At 36.3% G+C, this 22,523-nt stretch overlaps 1 long non-coding RNA gene across 1 annotated transcript; it reads left to right on the forward strand.

Annotated features, from left to right (window-relative positions):
• Positions 1–10,896: 10,896 nt before the first annotated feature.
• Positions 10,897–12,588, forward strand: LOC145094657 (uncharacterized). The gene is made up of 2 exons (XR_013703469.1): positions 10,897–11,037; positions 11,838–12,588. It is a non-coding gene; the product is annotated as an uncharacterized LOC145094657 (long non-coding RNA).
• Positions 12,589–22,523: the final 9,935 nt, after the last annotated feature.

Consider the following 22,523-nt stretch of genomic DNA (forward strand, 5'->3'; position numbering starts at 1 on the left):
CTTTATTTTCAAAATTAGGATTTTGCAAGTATAATTCTTTTGTTTCTAAAATTGAACCTAAAACTGTTAACGTTACACTTGATCATGCAGATTGGGTTCAGGCGATGTAAGAGGAGCTAAATAAGTTTGCAAGGAATAAATTATGGAGATTGGTTCCCATTCTAGAAAATGCTTCGGTTGTTGGTATGATGTAGGTGTTCAAAAATACAATGGATAAAGAAGGAAGTGTCATTCGAAACAAAGCATGAAGGTATCATCTCCTCCTTCCTCATTTGTTCCCACTTTAGATAATTTTGACTCCATTATCTAAGAATCGTTTCTGAATATCATCCTTCTAGCTCCACCCCCTCCATTTAACACTACATCTTCCGAAACCTCAACATCAACCATCCCAACCACAATTCCAATCACGTCCATTCCACCCTTACCTACAATTGCACCACCAACAACCTCTGTTCAAACCTCACTACCCACACTTTCAGTTCCTCTTTCATCACAAAGCTTTACCGAATTCACGATACCTACAATATCAACTATCTCAACTCCAATGGAAGTCCCTATATTCAATTCCGTTTCGGAGGAGATACAAACTTCAAGAATTCATGTCAACACATCTGATGCGGGGGAAAATGTCAATATCTGTGTGACTTCCAAACAACACACATCAACTACTCCTCCTATCAACGAGGATCAAGAGATTTTTTCCAGAGACGATCAAGAAATGTTTATTGATTTTGTATTCAACCCATTCACTATTAATATCAACAGTGATAAAGGTGACGCTCCAATGACAAAGGGCCAGTTCAAGAATTTGAATGAGAAGCTTGTCTCGATCCTAGATCATTCAAACGCATTCTTTTCAACAAAGTAGGAGAATCTGCTCACCACTCACAAGGAAACTGTTGAGATGCTCACCTCCACAAATGCGGAAGTCATTGAAGAATCATCCAAGGCCATCCATGATTGTGAAAAGAGGATGTCTGAAGCGATCGGAAATGTCGATAAACTACATCAAGAGGTGAAAGAATTCATGAATGATTTTCGAATCTCTTCTGAAAAAAAACACGACTAACATGAACAAGGTGATAAAAGGATTTCTTTCATTGTTGAAAACCGAAAAAGAAGCTCTATAAAAGATACATGCAAACATCAAGGTTGACAATGCTGAACTGCATACAACCATCATCACAAAGCTTGAAAAGTTATAAGATGAATTAGCCATTGAAAATAAGATCTTGGACGAATTGGTTGAGAAAACTTAGAAAACCAAGGTTCTCAATGTGAAACTGAAGAATGCTACCCAACACATTTCCACACTTGAAGAAGAGAGATCTTTAGTCAAAGGGTGTATTTCTAAAATCAACCACCTCTTGATGCGAATCATTGAAACTTGTGATTCCTCGTTAACTGTCTCTTTTAGACAAAACCTCTTTGAAAAGATTCAACATGTATTTGCCATGCTGAATCAGATACAGGGTGTTTCGAGAAGTAGGGATTCTGCGAAACAAGGGGGAGACGAGGAAGAAAAGAACAAGAAGGAGACTGATCGGAAGGATAATGAAGCTTCTGGTTTAGGTAACGAAAAAGACAAAGGCAAAGGTATTTTGAAAGATGAAATTGATGAAGATGCGAACTTGACTAATTTGAAACGAGTAAAAAGAGAGAAAAGAGACAAAGAGCTTGACTCAATGTTGTTCAGAACATATTCAAAGCAGAAGAATCTGAAGCAACGAATGCGAAACTTGTCCTTGAAACTCAGATATCTTTGTTTCCAGCTTAGTCTCATGAGCGCATACATAAAGAAGCCATAGATGATCCGAATATCTACAGGCTGGAGCCAACAATCCCTTTTAACTTAACTAACGATGTGGAATGTCAGTTCGATTTTCCCATCACTCCAAGGGATTTTCTCTTTCGGTGCTTCGAAAAGATTGTGAAATCCATGATCTCTGGTAGTGCAATAAACTGAAAGCTCTTTTCGTTTTACTTGAAATGTGTGAAACCACAGTATGATCCATGGAGCTTAAAGAGAATAATGGCATTGAAGGTTGGATTGCCAATTCAGACTGAAGACTTCTTGAATATCCAGTTTAAAGGATTTCGATGTGCCAATCATGTACTTCATGAGTTCACATTGGCTGAATGGCCATTCATGAACCACTACGATTGGTTATCTCTATTCTACATTGTGGCGAAGGATGCTCAGAAGTATTAGCCTATTATTGAACTCTTGAAGTGGATGATCGAGTTTCATATTCTTGAAATTGTGAATATGGATGTTGAGATTGCATATGTTCTGAAGAAGAGGCCTAATCTGAAGCCAAAAGAACAACCAATGAACATCCATCACTTGAAGGCATGAATCATTTGGAAGGAGAATTGGAGCATTGTTTATAAGATAAGGGAGGTGAAGTGGTTCAGAACTACATGTTCTTTTTAAGGGACAAACACCTATACGCATTATTGGCTGTTAAAACAATCTTGTCCTCTGCTGAAGATCACCAAGCAAATGTGTTGCAGATATGATACGTTGGTATTTTTCAGTTCGAGGCTCTCTTCTGGAGATTATGCTAAGGATCTTTGAGGTACAAATACTAACGTGAAGACCTCCTTCCGATTTGACACAAAGGGGGAGATTGTTAGGTCTATATTTGTTGTGTCAAATGGTTGTGTTCAATATTTTTGTGTACATATTCTGATTCCAAAATGGGCCTTTCCATCTTTGGATTCTTAGCTTAGTTTGTCTATAAATAGCGCGCTATACTCTTTCCTTGGCATCGATCTTTTTGTAACCATCTAGCACTCATAGAATAGTTCTAAATTGTGAACTCTATGTTGTACTTTGTTATTGGAGATTGAGCTCATTTCATTTCATATCATTCTTGTTAACTGATTTTTTTTTATCATTTTGTATTAAATATAGAATCTATCAGTCATATCATATTTGTAAGATAGTTAATTAACATTGGTTGAAGTTTCCTTTTCAGCTGAGAGCAAGCTGAAGTAGGGTTCCTAGCGGATTAGGAACAATGTTAGAACATGCTTATATGCAATGTGGAATCCCAGGAGAGCCTAGGAAGTGCCTTAGTACGTTGCTTGGCACAAGGATCTATAAGAATGGTCGAAGGGAAGTGACTTAGAGGATCCAAGATGACTCTTGAGGAAAGTACGAATATGTGTTGAAGGTAGTATTGGTACCATATTACTAGAAGCATATGATCCATGGTCGAATCGAGGGAAATCATGGGAATTGTAAGGAGTTATTTGAGGGTATATAGCATGGTTTGGTACCATGATTCGTTGTAGTGTTTCTGTTTTTTTTAGTCATTTGGTTATGGTTGTCATGGATGAAGATGAGCATGGTATTATTTCCAGCCTTAGTGACTATAAAAAGTTAGTATCGGAAGGGTACATATTTGTATGAGTTAGTTGATCGTAAGGTGACGAAGACCTTGTTCAAGTGGTGCCAGTTTGAGTTGTAGGACTCATATAGGAGGCGGATATGATGATCGACCGAGGATTGCATCCTAGGAGTGGGTGGTCAATCGATGGATTGGGAAGTCGTTCTCTATGAGAGGGTTATGTTCTTCCAGCCTCCCACATTTGAGGGAGGAAGGGAATAAATGCGTGTTAGTTGATAGATATAACAATGGAAGCATGTTCTCCACATCATTTTCTGCCGTAATGGGGTATCGTTCGCTTCTTGGTGAATCGTTTACGTCTTTCTACATTGGAATGTTCAAGACTCGACTTTTTTATTGGTTCAGCGGACTAGGTGAAGACCATGTTGTGAGTCGGAAATGTGGCATAATTTAGAGAAGATTAGGCATATCCGACGAGGATCAAGATGTTTCTACTTCATAAAGGTGAGTTCTATTGATATGTTGAGTTTTTCGGAGCTATTATTTAAGAATCTGTAAGGGATTCTTGAAGCTTCAAAGGAGGATAAGATTGTAGATAAATTCCTATAATGAAATTTTTGGTTGCACGAAGTTCGGTTCGTAAGTGCCTCATTAATCCAATAGTATTATGATCGATTTCACTAAGATTAAGGCAATGATGTTGGGAAGAGAATCTAAGGTTTCCATTTGAGTTTTAGGATTTCTTTATGAGTTTATGGTCATTATCCGAAAGAATCATCACATGTTACGTCGTATTATGAGAGTCAAGGTTGGTATGTATTTAGTTGAGTCGGTGTGAGGCTCTAGTATGGAAGACGTCAGTCAATGATGGTTCGAACCCTAAGTGCAGTAGAAGTGGGAATCCTTCTTGGAGGATCACCAGCCAGTTCAATTTTATGGTGTCAGTTCAATGGGCCCGAAGGATATGTAGTGCAGGTATGTTAGATTTTTTTCTTCGATTTTTTTTTGTGGTATAAGAAACATAAGGTTAGGTAACATCAAATTGATCATAGTTGGGAAGTTTCTCGTCGCATTCTCAAGGATTTGTCATAAACCTTCATGGTCACAAATAATTAAGGTTGGTTAGATCACGAGCAGACTTAGTTTCCGTCAGGTTCATTCTTTCAGGGACGTATATGTTGTCCTCACATCAGAAGTTGTTGGATGGAGATGTCGTTGTGGCCAGTAGTCCATTTTGAAGACTTTGAAGATTATGTTATGAGTCACTGGAACAACATAGGTTGTGTATCGGATATACAAAGATTGGTTAGCTTGCAGTATGGATTGCTATCTAATGGTCAAGGATGGGTAGTTGTTGATATGCCAATCAAATTCAGAGGTCGGTATGTGTATCTTCGTGTGGGCTTAGCTCAGTAATGTCTGGAAGCATTGGGTTTAATTTATCAGCCATTTTGTGATCGTTGGTTATTGCGTTCGTCGGCGACAACTGAGGTTGTTCGAAGGTGTTGATTTGTAAAAGTTGAAATTGAGTTGTTGCGTCAAACTTTCACCAAAATTTTGTAAGGATTCTATATTGGTTTATGGGTGTGTGTACCCCGGGGTGTTTGGTCATGGGATCCATTCCTCTAGCAGGTTCGGGTTAGCGATTGTCCTGAATAGTGAATTTCAGATGTTGCAGCGACATTGTTCAAGAACAACATCGGGTCTACATAGAGTTCAGTTTGGAATGTCATTTGTATTCAAGGACGATCCGATTAATGTTTTGGCAACACTTGGGGCGTTTTTTAAATCTCACTCTGAGTTAGGAAAGTTGTGCATTGGTAGGATCTGTTCAATTTTATTTAATGATTGGAAACTTTTTTAGTTGTCAGGAGAAGGTCCTGTTAATCATTAAGGTTCGTCAATTTATGGGATCCAAATGTATTTCACCCTTTTGGGTAAGGATATGATGAAGGAGGAACATAGTCGACCAGTGAAGCATTGTGTGCTCACATGGGGAGCATTGTAACTAGATGGACGACATGGGATAGTTGGAGTCCCAAGGGCTGTAGTTTGAGTTAACAGTTCTCTCATTCGTTCCAGTGTTGCATTGTTGATGTCATCGATATCTTTTCTTCTTATGTTCTCGTTGCTTGAATTATAATCTTTGATGAACTGTTGGATGGTATTGTTTCAGTCACTATAGTTACGTAATGAATGCTTATTTATGACTGGATTGCTTGTTGTTGAGGGGTTGTAGACATAGGATGAAATTCTTGGATTTTCTTTAAAGGATTCATATTCTCTTTTGATTTTGTATGTCAGGTGTGCTTGGTAGGAATCAAGTGGTATAGTTTTGGGTTGGCCATAAATTAGATTGGTTTTGGAGTCATTGGATTTTAGCCAATTCCAAGTGAGGAAGAATCCCGTTTCCAGATAAAAGTATTTCCATGTGTGCATGTCACCCAAAATTTTTTATTCAAGGATAAAGGATAGAAGGTTCAAGTCACTAACAGGAATTGATGCTCATGCAAGGAATGATGTTCAACAGCCAGTCGTGATTAGGGAAGAAGATGTTGAGGAGTCAGGATTATTTCATACGAAGACGTGAAGCATCGATAGTAGCGTAATTGGGTTAGTTTTTATGTTCAGGTTGAGGGTTGTGTGAGGGTCTCTCTGCTTATTCTTGTTTGATTAAGGCTTTGGGTTTCAAGCACGACCTAAATACCCGATGGGTCTAGTAGATTTGGAGTCCATATTCAGTCAGTTTTTCTTGCTATCCATGTAGGTTTGTTCAGAAGACTATGTGGGAGCCCATGGAAATTCAGGAAGTGTTTTATGACTATGGGAGGACCAAAGCATTCACATGGCTGAAAAAGGCCAGAAGTATTGTAAGACTATTGGAGGACCACAACATTCACATGAGTGAATCAAGTCGTTGGCTGAGTTATGTCGGGAGTGGTGTAAGAATATAATGTGGCATGTAGCCTTCACTTGGGTTGAAACATAACTGTCATTGTTCAGTTGTTGGTTTGTTAGTTTTCCCTTACTTCGACTTAAGGGTTGTTAGAGTCGTGTTGATGTATAGGTTATGTAGCCTTTGTTGTCCAAGCTTTTGGTTAGAGTTTCATTGTGTGACTGTGTGTGAGATTTTTAACTTCATCAGTTGGTATTGAATTCTATTCTTCAGTTATCAATGGAACGGCGTAAGGTCGGGTAGGTCTTGATTTGGTCAGATCTATGAGTTTTTTTTGTCGGCATTGTTGATGTATGAAGGTGACCTTGCCTTCCTAGAAGACAAACATCATCCTTGAGTCTTCAAGTTATGGATGACGAAGTTAACTCTTGTCGATGTCGCTTAATCGTGATGTGTTGGTATTCGATTCTTCGTTAAGTCGTGTTTTTTCCTGCTAAGGATTGAATCGAATTTTGGGTTTCAAGAAAGTGACCGTATAGAGCATTATTTAAGTGCTGCAGTGAACATGTTTTAAACCTTTGGGGATTTCCCCTTGGGGTTGGCATATGGAACTAGTTTTGGAAGTCCTTGTGTTTATAGCTGCAAATTCTAGCATTTAGGGTGACATCAGCTTGTGTAATTAGGGAGTGGACTCGGAAGAATCCACAAGGGGTTCAAAAGGAGTTAAGAGTAACTTGTGAGGACAGATTTCGAGGATGAAATCTAACTTAAGTGGCGTAGAGTTGTAACCCCCATTTTCCACATTAGATCAACTAAAGACTTTTTACAATCAAAGATGGGTTTTTTTAAAAGAACCCTATGCCACAACGTGTTGCATGGATGACCATGACGTGACATGGCATTTATAATTCACGTATTCCTGGTGAGTGCCATGACCTGGCAGGCAGGATGCCATGAAGTGGTGAGTGCTGCAGCCCAAGCCCATAATTTTTAGGGTTTCCTCTATATTTAAAGTCCTTATCTCTAGGGTTAGGTCATTTCCCATCAGCCCCCACCCTCCTATCTCGAACCCTAGCCTATCCTATTGTCTTTTGAGCTCTTTGTTGGCATTTTGGCCATACGAAGGTTGAAGGTGGGCTTTGTTGAGCAAAGGATCAACTAGCATCTTCTCTCCATCTCCTGGCGCATCTTCTGGATTTGTGCGAGTCTCTAAATTCTCACCTTTATGATTCATTCTTATAGATCTTGACTTTTAAGCTTATTTTCCTTCATGATATATTGGCATAAATGGTTCGTAAAGTTGGCAAATTTATGACTTGTTGAGATCCCTTGGTCACCATATGTTCCAAATCTAGAGTTTCATGTTGATTGGTGCAATGCATGGAGTTTTGACTCCATTTCTTACCCTATTTTGACATACTTTGGGAAAGACATGCATTCAACATGCATGTCCATAAAGTAAGGACTTTTCTGGTTCAGTTAAGGGAAAGGAAGCCTTCTGGAAAGTTGAAGCAAATGACTTAATGGATTAAGTCCTTATTAAGAAAAAAATGGCTTCTTCCGATAACTACATGTAGCCAAAGGATAACCACGACATGGTGGAGAGCCTCGTGATTGTTTTGTTTGGACATACCCATGACATAGACAAAGAGGGTCCATGATGTGGTGATGTCCTACTTATCAACTATTTTGTCCTGTCATGCCTACAACATGGCCAAGAGGTCTCCATGTCGTGGTGGGTTGTTGACTTGGTTGACCTTTGACTTTTGTTGACCATTGACTTTTTGACATGGTTGACTTGTAGTCAGTTTGTCAGTTTTAGAGGGTAGAATAAGGTGTTACCTTGTGTGGTTCAATAGGAGGAGTGTAGCACCTGATGTTCGTTTATGTGAGCTTGTTAGCTGCCAACTACATTTGTGAGGTGAGTCTTCTCACTATACTATGTACAATGCTAGTTGTCCTTGTGATGCTTGCATGGAAGACCAAGATGTGACCCTTAAAAATGTTTGAACGACCATGATCTGGCCCCTAGCATATGTATGGAAGACCAGGATCTGGCCCCTAGCAATTCTATGGAAAACCATGATGTGTTCCTTGGTACTTGTTAAAGTAAAGACCATGATTTATCCCATGGAAGGTGTAAAGTCTATATATGTTGCGATATGTCAAACCTTAGGTAGAGTTATTGATTATGAATGTCTGTAAATGACAAAGGTCCACAAGATTTTGTTATGTATGTATTTACTAGGAATAGTTGGATCAACTCGTCCCCCTTCGTCTCAAGCACACCATTGAGGAGTTTAAGCGGAAGTATAATTCAAGTCTTGATCATTATCTGGATACCATCACCACCATGTTAAAAGTTCAGGATGATATGATCAACGCCACCAATGAGCTGATCAAACAGACGCATGATAGGCATGAGAAACAAACTCAAAGGATGGAGTAGGAGATTAAGAAGAAAGATGAGATGAACCGCATCACGCAACAAGTTCTCATCAAACTCCTCCAAGCCTGCTGAAATATTATGGACATTCTGAACAACAAGTTCGATGAAATGTTGTCTATTCTTGCATCTTTATTTAACCATCTAAAGCTCCGGCTTGGACTGCTGAAGCATATGACACCCTTACCTTGTAGATGAACACCATCTTTCAGAAGGTGTTTAATCGTATCTCAGAATTTTAGCACTCTGCTTTGCTTGCCTCAGTTGCCCAACCATCCGATGCAAGAGGAGGAAAAGGCCCAAGCAACAATGATCATTCTATTTCTTGGAAGCCTTCCTCGGAATTTAAACTCGGAGATGAGTCTGATGATGAATATGTTTAGATTGTTTTCACAAGTACTCTATCTGATGATGATGATGCTGAAGATGACAAATATTTCGCCAATGCAGTGATAGGAATTCAAGCTCTAAGGAAGTTTCCAGCAAAAATTCTTTCTGAGGAAGAGCAAATGATATGGTCTGCTGTATCATGGCCATCATGCTTAGCTGATGTTCTAAAACTAAGCCGTGAAATGGCTAAGGCAAAGAATGAGCTCACAATTGAAGCTTTCTGAACCACTCAATCGATGTTCCCTCCAGTTCCCTCGCCTAAAATTTCTCCAATCGATGAAGTTTCTCTACTTTGGAAACCTAATAACATTCTTGAAGATCCCCTGATTCCTCTCCTCATGAATTCACCGTCGATGAAAACATGCAGCATATCATCTTGGTTCTCAACAAGAAACAAGAAAAGGGAAAAAAAGCCTATCTCTGAATTTCAATGCTCCGAACAGACCACCAGGAAGCCTAATGGTTGGTCTCAGGAATATACCGCTCAAGCACTTGAAGAGAGCATCCTAATTCAAGCTCTAAGACATCCCCAATCCAATGCTAGGTCTTCCCCCCACTCTGTAAAGAAAAATAATCCATGACTTGGACATAGTACCATTCATGTATTATGACCTCCGAACTCAGGATACAGACTAACTTGATCTTCCCATCTCTCTATACAACAAGTTTTATATCAAATTCTCCCCTCTCCACCCAGAAGATGATCCTCATAACTGAAAGAGAACGTCTGAAGACTTTCTACTCTTTGAACGCATGTCCCCAAAAGGAAGTATGGTCTCAGAAGAGAATAACCAAGATATATGGGTTTGCAAGGAAGGTGTTGACGAAGTTTGATTTGGACTATCTCTTAATCACCTACTATTTTGTTGGCTAGCTTTGGCAAAAGACTATTTTTTTTTTTTGCTATTTAGTGTCCTTAGGATATTGACTTTTTTTGTCATCTTCTCTAAAAAGAAATTTTGAATGATACAATTAAATAAATTCTATGATCTATTTTTTTGTAAGAATAAAACTTAAAAATGTAATCTACAACTAAATGAATTTTATCAAAAGTATAATATTGAGGGCGTTTTCGGCAAAATTAACTGGTAGCGGTGACTTATAGTGAGTAGCGGGTAACTTCTAGCTTGTAGCGTTTTGTTGAACGCTAAATGAAGTAACATTTGAATTTGGAGTGTTTTATTTAAACTAAACGCTAGAAGCTTATAGTGCCGAACGAAACTTTCTGTTCAAAATGAAGCATTTTGTCAAACGGTAGAATCTAAAAGCTCTTAAACGCTCTCAAATACTCTGTGCCGAATACGCCCTTAAGCGATATCAAAACGAGCAGGAATTGTGTTAAGTTATCCTTGTTCAAAAAGGAAAAAAAACAAATAAATAAGTAAATAAAAAAAAGGTGTTGCTAAATTGACACCCCTTAGACATCTTATAAACAGTTTTATTAAAAATTAACCTATAATAAATTATTTATAATTAGTTTTTCAAAAAGCAATATAAATTCAACCGATAAAAAAATTTTAAAAATTAAATAGAATGTCTAAACCAAAAATTGGAATGCCAACAAAAAAAACAAGTAAAAATATGAAGCGTAAATATGAATTCGAATATTTGGGGATCATCGTGCGCTTCCACCTGAAATACAAAAAGAGTAGTACCAAACAAATAAAATTTGATGTTCTTTCACTTTCACTTCCCTGATATGATCTCTCTCTCTCTCTCTCTCTCTCTCTCTCTCTCTCTCTCTCTCTCTCTCTCTCTCTCTCTCTCTCTCTCTCTCTCTCTCTCTCTCCTAAACAGTAATTCCTTCGATATTATATGCCTCTCTTCGCTATATTTCGCAAAACCTAGAAAATAACCACCAGTCTTTTTCAATCTAACAATCATATTGAGCTATAGCAGTTAGGAAGATAATCGAGCTATAGTGCTACACCGCTCTACCAGAGGTGTGCAACCCCTTTTCTCATCCCCTTGCTTTATTGACTGTGTTGTGTTTTATATTAAATATGTATTTCTTTATTTGATTTTGATTTTGATACTTGTTACTTGTTACTACTTGTGCTTCAGAAAATCGAGGATTTAGAATGCTTGGTTTTAGATCTCTCTAAGAGTTTCCGGTTATATATTACATATAGATCATGGAGAACTCAGCGTTTCACATAGATAAGTCTTTTAGAAATAATGGTAAACATATATATTTGATGGAAGTCCTGAAGGATTGTGAATTGGGTTGACTCCTTTCTCTTTATGAAACTTCTGATGATTTTTCATGCATGGTGTTTGATGAAGTACGTTGAAAATATAGGCTTAAGTTTTGTGTTGAACTTGGCACTTGTAGTTTATCATACGCTTCTATCACATAAGCAAGTAGAAGGTCGTAGCTTTAGGTTTCAATCACGTGAGCAAGTACAAGTTATGCATGGGATATGTCAAGAAATCCATAATTTTTCATTTACGATTCCAAAAAAGGTAAAAAAAAAAAAAAAAACAAATCGAACTTTGACATCTTTTACCCATTTAAGCAAATGACAAGTAAATTTCTCAATATTTACCCTAATATTAAATCTTTTGGTGAAAATGCCTATCACTGATCAGACATCGTACAAACGTGCCTATTGCATATATTTATTGTTGTTTTTTATATTGGACATACATGGAAGAACAATAAGTTGCCATTGATTATCCTACACGACTTCCAAAATGATGTTAACATCCTATTAATTATCCAATTTGCTTTTGCATGCAGGATTAAGATCGTCGTCAGAAAATCATTGATAAGATATGGAACCTCCAAACAACCTATTCGAAGCTGAAGTAGAATCCGAAATCACCACCCCTTGTTCACGCCTAATCACTAATCCCACACTTCGTATTGAGCCACCCATGACACTCGACCTAACCCTCGGCTTCACCAACACCGCAGTACAGCTTTTCTCGTGCAATTACTGTAGGCGCAAGTTCTACAGCTCGCAGGCATTGGGAGGGCATCAGAACGCACACAAACAAGAGAGGAGGATCCAAAAGAGAGCCATGACGTTGAAAATGTTATCGGAAAGATATGCAAGCCTTGCATGTCTGCCTCTTCATGGATCATCTTTACCTCTTCATGGATCTTCATCTCAGACGTTGGGTATTGAACAACATGTCGCATTACATCAAGGGGTTCAAGCCAATAGAGGTCGAGAAATCTTTGACCGCAGCTATCTTGGGATCCCCGTAAACATGGAGGTGGATGAAGCTAAACCGTTTTGGTATGATAGCTTCCAGCGTATCAATGATGCTGGTTGTTCGTCGGCTACACCCGATCTTACTTTGAAACTTTGACCTTTTGCTCGAGGGTGTCACTTGTTGCACAAGATGTGACATAAAAGTATGATTAATGGTAGTGTAGTATTATGTTTGGTGTGTATTGAGTAGAGATTTATGACAATGGGATCAAAATTCCAATTCATTTTCATAGTTGAAAATCTGGAACAAGGTGAGACATGTTTAACGTTTTTTTTTTTTTTTTTGGATATGCTTTAGACGTACATGAGTTAGTAAGGCATGCGTAGAGTGGATGAGAAATCCAATTCAGGTCATGTAGTTTTAGGTATGCTACTTAAGTTTTATTATTTGGTGTGCGGTATTGTAGCTTCCACCTATTTGCATTTGATTAGTTTTTAAAGCTGCATACACAATAACAAGTTTTACAAATCAAGATATTTAGATTTTTTTCAAAAATCTTTATCCCATTTTTTGAAAAAGTTTATAACTATTTCTTTGGTTAGGATAAGTTTCTTCTTTTTCTAGAAAAAAATTCAGTATTTTTTTATTCTATCCAAAACAATTTAAAAATATATTAAAACAAAATAAAAATAATAATTCTAGCAATACTTCCAAAAAATGGATTTACTATTTATTTAAACACAACGGTAATTTACTATTTATTTGGTCAGGATGGCAGCGATTGATATATAAAAAGAAACAAAAAAAAGTAATCAAACAACATTAAAAAATATATTTGAATAAAACCTAACAAAATAAAGAAAAATATTTAAACAAAGCCTAGAAAAATAAGCGAATAGAACGTAAAAGAAAGACTTTAAATTTATTTGAACTAAACATAAAAAATATGTTAAATAATATATTCGAACAAAACATCAAAATAATTAAAATATTTTATAAACCATAAAAACAAAGATAAATATTTTAATTAAATAAAAATAATAATAAATAGAAAAAGAGAGAGCGAGAGAGATTTATTTGAATAAAACTTAAAAAAACAACATTCTTAAATCTTAAAAAAAAGAAGAAAAAAAAATTAACCAATGGTTTCATCTATCAAACATCTAATCAATAATATTTCTTATCTTTTTAAAAATAATTTTATACTTATCCTTAAATTCGATTATGAAATAATTTGTATATATAGTCTATAATTTGACAATTTATATGAGTAAGGTGAGTGTGTATAATAATTTGTTTTTATTTTAACAAATTTTGTAACATTCCAAAATTTTCAATAAATTTAAATCTTTCAAAACAATCCACTAATTAATAAAAGTGTTTACAAAACCATTGTTCCCAAAACATGATTTAAAATCAGAGTCTCCCAAGATCCAATTATTTGTAAAATCAAGGATGTGTATAGTCACGCCTACACCTTGCCGCAACCATCTAAAGCACCTGAAACATAAAGCACAAAGCTTAGTGAGTTCCCATAAAGTATGACCACATACACATAACAAACAAATCACATGCAAAAATATTCATGTATGGCCCAGTCAGTATCGGGCTAGAATACCAGACATGTCTACGACGGGCCCAATCATCATTGGGATGGAATACCCTCGTATCATAAGCATGTTTGGTTCAATCAATTATCGGGTTGGAACACCAAACATGTCGGTTCCAATCAACCATCGGGTTGGAATACCCCCGACGTGTTGACTGACGCACAAAGTAGTCTAGTCTCACCATATACCATAACAATTATGTCAGGTCCAATCAACCATCGGGATGGAATACCCCAAGCCCAGTCAATCATAGGGTCCAGTCAGCCTCGGGATGGAATACACTAGATTGGATTGTCAATATATACATGACTGGGTCCCAGTTACCATTAGGTTGGAATACCCTCGGTCTGTTGGCTTAAGCACAAAGCAGTAAAGCCTCAACCACCAGCAAAATATGTGCATATACACAGATAAACATATAATCAGTCAGCAGACAATCAGGTAGATCTAAAGATCATTAAGGATAGCATCATACTATCATATATCAGGATATCTAATTCAACGGGTCGGCCTTGATGCCTTCGACTCGTAAGTACAATGAGGATGACTCACCTCAATCCACATATACTCAAATAATTGCTCGGACCATCGAACCAGATAACCTCGCGCAAACTAACAATAAATACAAGCTTAATCAATAATTAACCCGATAACCCAAAATACCCTTAGGTCAAACTTCGTCAAAGTAAAAGTCAACAGTCAAAGTCCAAAAGTAAATATTTCTTCCCAATGGAGTATCTCCTACATACCAAGAGAGTACGTCTAGCGTACTCTGATGTTGACCAATAGTGGGGCGCTGACCGTGTACACACAGTGTACCACTAGTCCCAAAACTCCATTAAGAGATTATTCCATTAATTTCTTACATCAAAACTCAGATCCAAGACCAAAATGATGTCCTAAGTCATAAAGTTTTCAACTTTATGTCTTTGCATGGCCATAAAGTGCTTAATGTCCAATAGCCTAAGTTCTTAACCCAATAAGACATCACAACTCTTGCATGAAAAGATGGAAGGGCCAAGATCACATTTTTATAGTTCATAATAGCTTTATAATGGATAAAGTTTCCAACTTTATCCATTAGAATGGTCACAACAAACAAGATCTAGTCTTAAAGTCTCAAAGGGACCCAAAAGTTCATCTTTTTCAACTTAATCAATTAAGTACAAGTCTCCAACTTTCAGATCGGAATCAAAATGATGCTTACATGGATAAAGTTTCCAACTTTATCCATAACAAGGTCTCAAACATTCAAGATCTAAAATTTATGCATTAAAAGGAGAAAAAGCTCATAACATCCAAAATTGGTTAGGTCTAACAAATGCATCATCAAGATTCAAACTTTATACCTCTAGAAGATATATCAAGATGCATAATGTCCAAATCTATAAGCTCCAATGCAACCAACATTTCTCCAGGAAGTTCCTTCTTCTCCAAGGTGCACCATGCATACTCCAAAGCACTCAAAAACACCATCTTTTAGCATACAAGGCTCATCTAGGGTTAGCGTTTCATGGAAGGGTTGTTGGAGGGGTGGAGGCTGAGAATGGAGTGGGTTTAGGGGAGTTAAGGAGTTTAAATAGGGCTTAAACCATGAAAATACAGTTTAGGCACTGATTACATACACCCAACTTACTCAGGGTGCCTCAGTACTCCCATCGTACTCGCCACTTTATGCCCAACGTACTCATCATAACCCAAAACCGACCAAACTTCAAATAGGCATAACTTATTCATTCTAACCACGACTTTAACGTTCTTTATATCCATAGAAAGGTAGTGAGAAGCTCTACACTTTTATCAACTTATCCTCGCATTCAATCTTTCCTAACAAAAGTCCGAAATTTATAAAATTCCAAACTAATACTTTCCCGAACTACACCTTGGCACCAAAACGCAGACTGAACTCCTAGATCATCCAAATTACATTACCCACACCTAAATGGCTATAAATCTCTTTTCCTCAAAGGCCCTAAGCCTGATGATACTCAGTCTTCGGGTCACCACCCCTACATAGGAAACGATTCGGAACACGACGTTACAACTCTCCCCGACTTAAATTAGATTCCATCCTTGAAATCACTCTTTGCCAACATCCTGAGAACCAATGTTCGAACAAAATCTTCTCGTGCTGAAAAAATCACTTAACCCATAATTGTCGATCCAAAACACTAATTCTATAATTCCAAAGCCTCATAACTTGCCTGACCTTAGCACAGGAAGAACCATTCTGAAACACAATCACAAGGGTCTCTTCCTACCATCATAACTGAAACATCCTTTTGACCCTGAACCTTCCAATTGGAGGAAGATGAGAAGGAGAAAGTTTCTTTGGATGAGATGACTTATGAACATATTACAGATTGATATTTTGTGTCGACTGACTCGACAAAATCATAGATGACTGCTAAGGTACATGATCTTCTTAAGTCATTTAAAATTCATTCGTCTTCTTATAATGATGTTTTAACTAAATTTAATAATACATGTGCTTATCTTAATGACATGTTAATCTCCATGAGTAGCGAAGCACAAAAGTCCAAGCCCCTTTACTATGACACTAATAATAAGTTAGAAGAAAATAACGGTGTAATAGAATCCTTAGACTTAAGAATAACAAATTTGTTGATTGATATGGATTCTATTCATATAAATAACATTATGCTTGTTAAATAGCGCAACATTTATTGTAATTATGCTAGAAGATTGTATGCTAAAATGACAAAACTTCATCACTCTGATAAAATTTATAGTGAACAACATCGTAAAGAACTTCTTTTCTTGCTTTCAAAAGAGAACAAATAGACTAAACTACTTATGACTATGAAAGTAAGATAGCAGATTATGATAAAGTTCCGAATGAAGCATATTCGTATGGGATTGTAAATATTAATGAACATTTGAATGTTGATGATCTTGTGCATATTGTGAATGAGACCTTAACCAAAAATAAACAAGTCAAGATTTTGAAGATGAATTAAAACTCGACACTTAGTTCTCAACCAAATCTTACTGATATCAAAGATGATTCTGAAAATATAAGAGAAACTGAGCCTGAGAGTGTGTCAATTGCTCATGATTGTCTATTATTAATGTTAACTTATTGGCTAAAGGAAAAGAAAAAAAATGTAATGATTCAATGTCGAAAATAAATAGTGATCAACCTTCAACATCCAAAGTATGTGATCCTCATGATCATGTTGTGGTTAAGGAATATGTGAGTGATGAGGATGATGTTTCGAAGAAGAAAACTATTCCTAGATTTGTTTTCGAACAAGTCTTTGAATAATCAAAGCAGTACACGAAAGTGTTGAAAGACAAAGGAAAACATTATGTTTAATAAAACATAGTAATTTATCCTAGGCTCAAAGATACAAATAATGTTGTGTTTCCAAATCAAATCTTTGTTACCTAAGGAAATACTGATAAAGTAAAACCTAAATTGCAAAAGCTTGTAGAAGAAGACAATGAGGATGTGACAAAAGAAGGATTTTATTCGAACCAAAACACAGTTGAAAATGGTTTGAACGAAGACTCGAAAAATTTTCAACAACAATAACCAAAACGTTTGTGCGCCGTGAAAACTAACAAATCTGTTGTTAATGATAAAAAAAAGAAAAAGGTTTTGACTCTTCAGCTAATGATTTAAAACATCAAAAGGTGAAAACACAAACTTTTAAAAAAAATGTAGAAAATTTGGCTTCTAAGTACGGAATTTCAAAATCAAAAGCTCAAATTAAAGCCTATTGGATAAATGTTTAAGCTTTTCATAATAAAAAGGTTTTTCAACAAAAATCTCTTGAATCAGTCAAAAAGTTTTCACATAATGCAAAGAGCTTCCAAAACAAACAATCTAGAAAACAAAGTGGTATTCAAAACAGTCGAAACTATGTCCAAAGTCAATTTCCATCAAATGATTTTCAAAAAAAATGGTCAAAATATTGGACAAAAGAGGTTTGTTCGAAACCATGATCAAATGACTTTTTGGTCAACTTTATGGAAATGGAAATTTTGTTCAAAATCATGGATAAATGAATTTTGGTCCAAATAATGCACAAAGAAGTTTTGATCAAAATAGAAAAGGTTTTCAACAAATTCGTGTTGGTTTTCAAAATCAATATCAAAATTGACCAAAAAGGTCATTTCCAAAAAGAGAATTTGAAAATTTGGACGTTAAAGGAAAGAAAGGTGAACCGTTCAAATCTAAAAATCCACATTTTTCAAATCTTGATTTGAAAGAAAAGATGAAAGCATCGTTCTCAAAGGGAAGAAGTGGTGTTAAGAACATTAGTCACTGGCTTGAGGGAAAAGGAAAATAATATCAATCAGGAAAGTATTCTCAAGAGTAAGTTAAATCTACCTATGAGAGGTATTTGAAAGATTCGATGAGTGGAAGTACTTCGACTCAAAAATCGACTCCCGTAGTGCTAAAATGGAATGAAATTCCAACGAAGAACATTGAGAATTCTCAAAAACGATGAGAAAGTGAAATTCAATGTTGAACCCCCCTCATTGGATGATTGCATTTCTATGCCTAGAGCTAATGAAATTGACTTAATTGACAGTTTAAAATCGAAAGTTCGTATTTGGGTCTTAGGTTCTTCGTTTCATAACGTGTTCCCAAATAATGTCCAAGGACCCCAAAAGGACTTGGGGACCTAAATTCTTCTAACTGAATGCAAGTTCTATGTGACAAGAAATATGACAAAAATTGGTATATCGATAGTCGATGCTCACATCACACGACTAGAAGGAAGGAGAAGTTGCATGATTTTCGAAAATTTGACAATGTTGGAGTTGTAAAGTTTGGAAAAAACAACAACTGTAAAGTCAAAGGTTTTGGCAAAGTAACAAATAGGAAATTCATTGTGAATCGACTTGCCTATGTTGAAGGCCAAAAGCACTATTTGATTAGTGTTTCACAACTAGTTGTTGTCACTGGAAATTAGATTCTCTTTGGTGAGAAAGGAAGTATTAGCTACAACAAGGAAACGAATGAGGTTCTATTTAAGTCGAAAGGAAAGGGAGACATGTTCACTCTTTACATGAAACCAATTGTGGGTGTACCCTCAATAGGTTTGTTATCGAAAGCATCCTCTGTCTCGGCTGGTTGTGGCATTGACGTCATTGTCACCTTAACTTCAAAATTCTAAAAAAACTTGTTCTTGATTATCTTGTTCGTGGTTTACCTATTTTAAATTTTGATAATGATTCTTTGTGTGCTGCATGTGAATAGGGAAAACAACATCGTCAAGGTCATCCAATCATCATTGTTTCAAAAATCGTCGACCCTTTGGATCTTCTTCACATTGAGTTATGTGGAACTTCGACTATTGAGACTCTCAATAAGTAGAAGTTCATATTAGTTATAGTTGATGATTTTTCCAAGTTTACTTGTGTTTTCTTTCCTCAACAGAAGCCTGAAATTGATCAAGTGATGATTGATTTTTTCAAAAACATCGAATTGAGTTTGAAAAGGAAAGTTCTTAAGATAAAGAGAGATAACGGAGCTGAGTTTAAAAATCGAATTCTAGATTCATTTTTGACAGACGTGGGCATATCTCATAATTTTTCGTCTCCATACACACCGCAACAAAATGATATCGTCGAAAGGAGAAATCATGTGACAACCCGAAATTTCTATTCTGTACAAAATATCATGTCAATAGAAGTTAGAACAGTTGCTGTTAATTTTCAGACTTTTTAGAATAAGTTTGAGTATTTCAGGATTCACACTTTAGAGATATCAGGAGAGAGGATGAACTAGGGTTATTGTGCAACACTGTTATTCCAAAACTCTATCAAATTAGAGTGTACTGCCTGAATAAAATATTTTCTGCCAAAAACCCTAAATTTGGGAGTATATATATGGGAACTTGTTATTATTTCCACTTTTTCCAAAAACTCAAGATCCAAACCCATTTCTCTCTCAAGTATCATCCAAAAGATTTTCAAGATCTTCAAACTAGTAAGTGATTCTAGCTTTCTTAAGTGATTATATGGCTTAATCTAGTGGTTTAACACTCTTCTAGCCGTGAAATCATTCCAAAAGGTTGATTCTTCCTTTTTCACCAAGAACACACACTAGTGTTCTTGGACTTTTAGCTCATTTCAAGATTCAATATAGTAAGTAACTCTATCCTAGAGTCTTATAAAGCTTGTTATACATCTTTACATCAAGAAATAGTCCCAAGAACACCAAGAACAAGGTGTTCATGGTTCAAGAAGTTCTTGAATCGTAAACACCAAGTAAAGGTGCCAAAGTGTTCTTAGTCGCTTCCTATGCCTTAGTAACGAACATGGATCCATTCCTTGATGAGCTAAGGACTTGAAAACCCCCAAAATACCATAAACCTTATGAGTTTACGGTAGTAAGCTCAAAGGAAATGGTTTAGGAACCGTAAACTCCAATTAGGAGTGAAATGGTGCCCTAGTTCCATTCATAGACACACACTTCAAGTAGAAAAGCTTCTAAGGACTTTTAAGGCTTTAAACAACAAATGGTTAAAAGTGTATGAGCTTATGAGCGTAAACTCAAGGGTTTACGACCGTAAACTCTTTTGTTTGTGACCACAAAACCGTAAACTCCATAATGGAGTTTTCCTTGAACCCCAAGCACACTAGCCTTTCCCTACAACACTTAGATGCAATCCTTGGGACTTATCTTGTATAAGGTGTTTCTCATGTCCTAGGGTGTCTTAACTTTGTTTATTAGTTGTTTAAAGACTAATTGGATACATATATGTGACATTATATGTTAACTAGGATCATAGAGTGTGTTCAAGACTTCACTTGACACCTAGCAATCCTACATCTTCAGTTCATCCGTACCACTCACTACAGGTGAGTTCATACCCCTTAATCAATGGTTTAAATGTTTTAAATTCTTTTATGGGGGGGGGGATACAAGTTGAATACTTATAGTTATTATATCAATCACATGTGATGAATAACTACCAAACCAGTAGTTTGCTTACTGTTCAAACTGTTTTGCCTCAAACTGTTTTTACAAACTTTTTTACTTATCAAATACTTTACTTAAACTCTTTATACTTATTATCAAATGCATTCCTATGTATGTATAGTTATATAAGTAATATGTAGAGAGATTAGGAAGACTAGCTCACTTTATCTCCTTTTCCTCATTGGGATGTGGCTTTAGGGCATCGACTATCTGTCCGAAGGTTGTCTATCCATTAGTTATATATTATGTATATATATATATATATATATATATATATATATATATATAGAGAGAGAGAGAGAGAGAGAGAGATAAAAGTTCTTTCAACCAGTTCCATACCTTTGGGTAGGAAGGGTTTCACAAACATGATCATACATTACTAGTAAGCTACCATAGGGGTAGTTTAGGAAGATACTAAAACTATTAATAGAACAAAGAATCATACAATGAGTCAGTTCATTCATGAGTCAATACTTGCTAGATAGAGAGAGCACACATTACAGCTAGTACACAGTACATTACTATACATGTTAGATAGAGAGAGAACACACATTCCAGCTAGTACACACCGTACATTAGTATATATGCTAGATAAAGAGAGAACAGACATTACAACTAGCACACGCAGAACATTACAGTACATACAGGCTAGATAGAGAAATAGTACACTTTACAATTAGCACATTCATTAAATGTGCATTCATGCAGTTATGTGAACCATTAAACAGGTCATGGCACTTCCTGCCATGACCGTTTTTGTTTCTAGAATCTCCTTAATTGGGGAGCGTATGAGTTTGCGTATAGATCTATACTAGATTGACTATCCTACACCTTGCTGCTCGCTACAGTGGGACTTGCAAGTCTACGAGTGGGAAATGTCATTTCTTACGGCGTCTTACATCGTCGTTTTACTAGAGTCAGTAGCAGGATACAGGTCGATAACATGTTACTTTAAACGCCTTTTGTTTTTAAGGTAGTTAGTACAACAGTAGTCACTTATTACAAATACTATGGTACTATGATATTTTCCCATTACATTCACTTCGTGAATATTCACACGGTGCACGATAATGTAAAAACTATATTTTTGGTTAATGATAGTCAGAAATGGGAAAACACACACTCTTACCAGGGACACACACATAGAAACTAGATGCCTTGGTAGAAGGCTACAATTAGTAGAAAACATAGGGTTTTCTAGGAGAGTACAAAACATCTTACAAAACATTTTACAAAACATCTTACAAACATTTTACAAATGCTTTCATATAAACTCAGACACTAATATACTTATGATCTCACCAGCTTTAAACCTGATACTCGCTTTCAAAATAACTTGTATTCTCAGGCCACCAGTAGACAGGTACAGGTGCCAGGTTTTGAGAAGATGGAGTTCATTCAAGACCCGTCTTTTATTTTAATATGTATATTTTGGTGTCTATATAACTTGACATAACACACATGTATGAAATTATTTTATTAATGCAATGGATGATGTTGTTGCTTGTTTACTATTATTCATTATTGTGATACTGTATATGACGTCCTCCGCCCCAGAACGTTTCCACCGTTCATGGTTTTGGGGTGTGATAGATTGGTATCACAACATTGTTTATAGTGAATTGAGTATATCAACCCCTAAAAGATATACTAACTATAAATACAATGGGATTAAAATACTCTGACCACG

The sequence above is a fragment of the Lactuca serriola genome, chromosome 3, assembly GCF_051521515.1.
Source record: "Lactuca serriola cultivar US96UC23 chromosome 3, Lser_US96UC23_V15, whole genome shotgun sequence".
Lineage (NCBI taxonomy): Eukaryota > Viridiplantae > Streptophyta > Magnoliopsida > Asterales > Asteraceae > Lactuca > Lactuca serriola.